Source organism: Molossus molossus, unplaced genomic scaffold, assembly GCF_014108415.1.
Source record: "Molossus molossus isolate mMolMol1 unplaced genomic scaffold, mMolMol1.p scaffold_m16_p_3, whole genome shotgun sequence".
NCBI classification, from domain to species: Eukaryota; Metazoa; Chordata; class Mammalia; order Chiroptera; family Molossidae; genus Molossus; species Molossus molossus.
Genome location: NW_023425366.1, coordinates 58846501 through 58852500, shown reverse-complemented (window position 1 = coordinate 58852500; position 6000 = coordinate 58846501).

Sequence of the window (6000 nt, the reverse complement as noted above, 5' to 3'; positions counted from 1 at the left end):
TTTAATTAGATTTACAAACTCTGCCCATTTTTAATTAGATTTTTGCTGTTGTTGATTTGTATGAGTTCTTGACATATTTTTTGGATGTTATCCACTTATAAGATATATGATTTTCAAATAGTTTCTCCTATTCCACATGTTGTCTCTTCACTTTTGCTGTGCAGAACTTTTTGTTTTTGTTTGTAATTTGATGCAGTCTCACATCTTTATTTTTGCTTTTGTTGCCTTTGTTTTTGTGTCATCTCCCCCCCCCCCCCACCGCTTTTATGGATATCCTTTATGGATAACACTATTCCTTATTGTCAAGACTGAAGTTAGGAAGCTTACCACCTGTGTTTTTTTTTTTTTTTTTTCCAAGAGTTTTGCTCTTTCATGTCTTACATTTAGGTATTTAACTATTTTGAGTTGATTTTTGTGTATGGTGTAAGATAGTGGTCCAGTGTCATTCTTTTGCATGTGGCAGTCCAGTTTTACAAACACTACGTGTTGAAGAGACTGTCTTGTTCCCACTGTATTTTTGTCTCCTTAGTTGTAAATTAATTATCATATGTGTATGGGTTTATTCCTGGGCCCTTGCTTCTGTTCCACTGACCTATGTGTTTGTTTTATGCCAATACTACACTGTTTTGATTACTATAGCTTTGTAATATAGTTTATTTACTTTTTTCTTTTTAAAATAATTTTCTTATTTTTTAATTGGAGTTGACATACAATGTTATTTCAGCTTCAGCTATACATCATAGTGGTTAGACGTTTATATAACTTGTGAAGTGATTACCCTGATAAGTTTTGTACCCAGGTGATACCATATGTTTTGCTCATTCATCCTTCTGTTAACAGTTGGGTTGTTCCCAATTTTTAGATACTAAAAATAAAACAGTTATAAATATAAGTGGATATTTTGTCTGGATATGTGTTTTATTTTCTTTGGTGAGAGCGGAATAGATAGGAGTGAAAGGTTTTATCTCCAGATAGGTGCATGGTTAACTCTATATGAGTTACATGGTTTTCCAAAGTAGCTGTACAATTTTTATATTCCCACCAGAAGTGTTCTAATTTCCATATACTTGCCTTAGGAAGGTAGCTGCTTCGTAATTGTAATTATTTATAATGAGATTGCTAACCCAAAAGTCAAAAGAGTGACCAGCCCCTTCTGAAAGAAATGTAATATTAATTCTTATAAGCCCTTTAAAATAATCTATCAGAGGACAAAATATAAAAGACTAATGGGAATTTACAGATTACAGATGGCACATTTTATATAAACAAAAATTGTAGTAATGTCAAGGGATCAAAAAATGTGAAACTCAGAAATAAGAGGATCACATGAGATAAAATAATATAGATTCATTTTAAACATTACAAAGATGGTGACACTTTTATCTCTATATTTCAGTCTACATGAGAAAACTAGGCAACATTTTTCTGAATTTACTCAATTGTATATATAGTACACAAAAAGTACACGATTTGAACTATAACAAAATATACAGAGCAGAATTTGAAAGTTTTACTTTATGCACACTGTTATTTCTGAGTCAGAGAAGGAAGCCAGTGAGAACAGTTTGGTCCTCTGATTAACTACATGTGGTGAGAAATTTTATATTTTAATATATATGTCTATATGTAGATGATTATATATGTAATATATACATATGTAATAATACTATGGCCACATAAAAATCTCAGGGAGACATTAACCTATGCAGAATATCACTTATGTCAAAACAGTAGACATATAAATAGTGATTTAAATAAAGGATAATTTCAAAGATAAATAACGATCTATGGATGAAAAATTTGCACCTTCTAAAGTTAAGGCAAATTTTCATTATGTAATAAAAGACGTTTTTATTAAGGGATTAATTTGAATTATGCTTATATATTAATAATCCTGATTCTGTGAAGTATATGTTAGCAATTTGGATGTCACTATTTTGAATGCAAAAGTTTTTCTGAATAAAGGCAGGTATGGACAGGTGTTACTAGATATAATTTCCTGGATTAGAGTTATGCTGTACTTTTTACTATGTGATTTGGGATTTCTGACCTCTGTGTAACTTTCAGTTTTTATTCTCTGAATTATCTCACTATCTTATGTTATACCAATATTACCTCTTCAGTGTTTTATTTTCTCTAATTTGAACAATACTGAGCAAGAACTCATTGAAAAAAATTAACATAGAAGTTAACATAAATTTGGGAGCATTAACTTTTGAGTTTTTCAGCATTGTGATTCAACATTAAATCATTCTTTCTTTCATTAAATTATTTTTGTAAGATTATGTGTGCTTGTTTAATTATACATAATGCATGAATATTAAATATGCTCAATAGTTCTTTCAAAATATTTTATACAGTACATTGCTTTATCACATATATGAGTAGAGAGGCAAAAAATAATGAGTATTTCTTTCAGTATAGCTCTTCCAAATTACAGATAGATAGGGAGAGACAGATATATACACTTCTTCTTACTGGGAGAAATATTAATTATTGGTATAAAATACAGCAAATTTAAAACCTTTTAATTTAGGTTGACTGTCTTTGAAGAAATTAAGTATTATTGAAGCATTAATATATTCAACATATGAGCTTAATGAAAATACAGAAATTAATTCAAAGTATGTTAACATGATTTAATTTTAAAATATACACTTATTATTATTATTATTATTATTATTATTATTTTGGTTGAAATACTAAGCTAAATAGTGCTTATTTTCTGGCCTTTTTTCTTACTGGCTGGATTTGAAAATGATATTTTTTTTTAGCTGGGAATCTTTGATCTATCTTACTCAGGGTTCTTTTTTTATAATTACAAAACTAGCAAAACCAAGCCAATTTGTTTGTTCCAAACAGTATGTGATTATCTTTCTCTAACATGTGTGCAGACACAGCCAGTGTATACAAAGGCTGATAAATGAGCCATTCATGTGATGCGGTAATAATCATATTTATCAGAGGCCACCTGTTGGCTTCTCTACAAATATATTAATCAGTAAGCTTTTGCTGAATGACCAGGTGACAAATAGCTAAGCCTTTCCTAAAAATTTCTATTACCTGCATTGTGTAAAGCTAATGAAATATTGATGAAATCTGAATCTTAGGCGCCAAATGTAAACCTTCTTATAAATTATTCTACATTACTTTATAAGTATATATATTAAGTTTAATTTAATACTAGGCCTTAGGGAATAAATTGTTTTATTTTTAGATCTTTAATTCTTATCTAAAATCTCCTGTTTTTAAAGCAGAAGCTATATTAGATTTGATCTTTGCTTCTTTATGCATAACACTATTCTTAAATATTTTTCAACAAATATCATATTCATTGGCGAATAAACATACACACACATTTACAAATCAGTTTCACGAACTTTTAACTTGTAATAATTGGTTAGTGAGGTCTTTAAACAAGGTAAGTCAAGGATGGTTAAATAAGTCTGCCTAATATATACCCCCAAAAAAGGATATAACTTGAACCACAAAATTATGCTTTGATAATTTTGGCCAGCATAACGATATGCTATAGCATATTTTACTGGAGATTTTGAGAAATTAAAGGGGGTTAATATTTTAGGATAAAAATAAATGAAAACTTGAATATTAGAGTTAACTTTTATTGAAACTCCCTAGGCATTTCATAAATAGTTAAGATTCATGTCCCTCCACCCTTCCATTCCATGTTTCATAGACTACAACTGATTCTTACTTCAGACGTTCAGTAATGACCAGCCTACTCTATAAAGTGATTTAGTTCTCAATACTCCTTTTTTCTCCCTGCACGTATTTGCATGTGAACTGACTCATTAATGCAGAAGACTGGAAAATAGACCAGGCTCTCTAGGTCCCACTTATAAACATTTATAAGAATAATAGATTTTAATATCATATAAGTTACTTGTCATCATCTTCTTCAAGATTTACAATGTAAATAGAACTGAATATAGATTTAACTTCATAATTATGCCACAACTTTCAATCAACAAAAATCATGAGTTTTTTTATTTTTTTTTAATCCTCATCCGAGGACATTTTTCCATTTTTTGTACAGACAGAGTGGGAGGGAGAGAGAGGAAGAGAGAGAGAGGGAAACATCGATGTGAAAGGGACACATCGAGTGGCTGCCACCCGCACGACCAACCAGGGCCGGGGACAAACTGCAACCGAGGTACATGCCCTTAGCGGGAACCGAATCCGGGCCTCTCCGGACCGCAGGCTGATGCTCTAACTGCTGAGCCAAACCGGCCAGGGCAAATCATGAGTTTTTTTTTTTAAATGGTGGTTTTAAGACCCCTGATTTGGGGGTAGGTATTATTCAGCAATATATAACAGACACAAAATATGCTTCCAAAAGTGGTGTGTTGTCATAACAGAAAGCTAAATGATGTGCCATTTTCTTGGGACAGGATAGCAGGCAAAAGGTAGAAGATTTTCAAGGAGATTCTTAGTTAATGCTAGAAGAACGTAGGGAAGATCTTTAGGACAATATATAAGGGCTTGAAAGAGAATGTTAGTGAGAGCTTGAATGACTGTGAAGAAATGCTTTGGGAGAACTGTAAAATAAAGGAGACCCTGCATATGGTGAAGTGCATCTTTGTTTTTATTTTCCTTTAAATCTCTGTTACCTGTAATAATGTGGAATATTAGAAAGAGTACTTATTGGGCTCTTGGGACTAGCTAGAAGGATTTCCAAGAAAAATGCATGATGTTCCAAGTGACTTCTTCTAGTTGTCTATGATAAAATATGATGAAAAAAATAAAAGGATGATCTAATGAAAAGTAGCTGTTTTTAAAAAAATAATTTAGGAAAAATATAACTAGCCCAGACTCACTAGTTTTAAAAATAAAACTCTTACAAATCTCCAGTCTTTCTGAGCAAAATTAAAAAAAGAAATGTATATCCTTCCTGATAGTGATGTGGAAAAAGTAAATCAAGAAAGGGGAACTGGTTGGAGCATTGTCCGCACACTGAAAGGTCCAAAGGTCATGGGTTGGATTCCTGGTCAGGGCACATGCCTATGTTACAGGTTACATCCCCAGTCAGGTCACATACAAAAGGCAACTGATCAATGTTTCTCTATCACAATGATCTCTCTGTCTCTCTGTCTCTCTCTCTCTCTCTGTCTCTGTCTCTCTGTCTCTCTCAAATCAATGGTCATATTCCCTCAGATGAGGATTAAGAAAAACAAGGGTGTGGTGGCTGGGAATGCTGAGATTTTACATTTTTAATATGGTGGTCAGTGAAGGGTTCCTTCTCTCAGTAGTGACGTTTGAGCAGAGATAAGAAGAAAGAGAAGAAGTAAGTTCTATAGGTATCTAAGAGTAAATAGCCTGGCCAGTGTGACTCAGTGGTTGAGCGTTGACTCATTTACCAAGAGGTCACAGGTCAGGACACATGCCCAGGCTGTGCGCCCAATCCCCAGTGAGGGGCATGCAGGAGGCAGCCAATCGATGTTTTCTCTCATCAGTGTTTCTATCTCTCTAACCTTTCCCCTCTCTCTAAAAATCATATAAAATAAAATAAATAGTAAATGGCCCTCGGCAGAGGACATATAAAGTTGACCTGATGTTGCAGATTTCTAAGAATGGCACACAGATGAGTTACTGAAGTAAGGAAGGAAAGTGGGGGTAGGAAGAAAAGGAATCAGGAGCTTTTGGAGGTTTGAGCAGAGAACTGACTTGGTCAAGATTACATTTTAAAAGAAACTCCCTGGTTGCTGTGGGGTAGAAAGAACACTGAGGAAGCTAGTTCAGTAGGAAGAATTTATACTGATTTGTACCAACGTGGTAATGGTAAAATTGATGGGGAGCAGTTTGATTATAGACATCTTTTATTTTTTCTATTTTTTATTATTTTTTATTTTTTAAATCCTCACCCGAGGCCATTTTTCCATTTTTGTTCAGATAGAGCAGGAGGGAGGGAGAGAGAGAGAAACATCGACATGAAAGGGACACATAGAGTGGCTGCCACCCACACGACCCAACCAGGGCCGG